Raw genomic sequence first — 939 nt, forward strand, 5'->3', positions numbered from 1 at the left:
AAGCATCACCAATAGAATCTGAGATGGAAGAGGGAATCTCAGAAATAGAAAAATGTGGTAGAGGAAACTGATACATCAGTCAAATACAATGCTAAATATAAAAGGTATATGAGCCAAAACACCAAGAAAATTGGGACTTTATGAATATAGTAAAACAAAGATAGTAGGAATGGAAGAAATAAAAGATTTCTGTCTCAAAAGCCCCCAAAATATTTTTAACCTAAGTATTGATGAAAAATTTTCCAGACTAAAGAAATAGATGCCTATATATGGTCATACCACCCTGAATGTGCCTGATCTCGTCTGATCTCAGAAGCTAAACAGGGTCGGGCCTGTTTAGTACTTGGATGGGAAACCACCTGCAAATAGTGGGTGCTGTAGGCTTTAAAAAGAAAAAAGAGGGTTGGGGATTTAGCTCAGTGGTAGAGCGCTTGCCTAGGGAAGCGCAAGGCCCTGGGTTAGATCCCCAGCTCGAAAAAAAAAAAATAAATAAAAAGAAAAAAAAATAGATGCCTATAAATGTACAAAAACATACAGAACACTAAGGAGATTGGACCAGAAAAGAAAGTATCTTGCCACATAATATTCTAAACACTAAATATACACAGCAAATAAAGAATGTAAAAGCTACAAGGGGAAATTTCAAGTAATTTATAAAGGGGGACCTCTCAGAATTACATATGACTTCTCCAGAATCTTAAAGCAAGAAGGATCTTGCAGATCTTAGGTCTTGCAGATCCTAAGGGACCACAATCACCATAGATAAAGAAAACAAGATATTTCATGACAAAACCAAATTTAAACAATATCTTTCCACTAATCCAGCGCTACAGAGTATACTAGAAAGAAAACTGCAATGCAGTAAGGATACCTACACCTAAAAAAACACAACAAATAAATAATTCATGCAAGTAAAACCAAAAAGGGAGAATCACACAC

General features: G+C 35.6%; 1 pseudogene; it reads left to right on the forward strand.

Annotated features, from left to right (window-relative positions):
* Positions 1 to 265: 265 nt before the first annotated feature.
* Positions 266 to 384, forward strand: LOC116915173 (annotated as a pseudogene).
* The last annotated feature ends 555 nt before the right edge of the window (positions 385 to 939 follow it).

Source organism: Rattus rattus, chromosome 13 (genome assembly GCF_011064425.1).
Source record: "Rattus rattus isolate New Zealand chromosome 13, Rrattus_CSIRO_v1, whole genome shotgun sequence".
Lineage (NCBI taxonomy): Eukaryota > Metazoa > Chordata > Mammalia > Rodentia > Muridae > Rattus > Rattus rattus.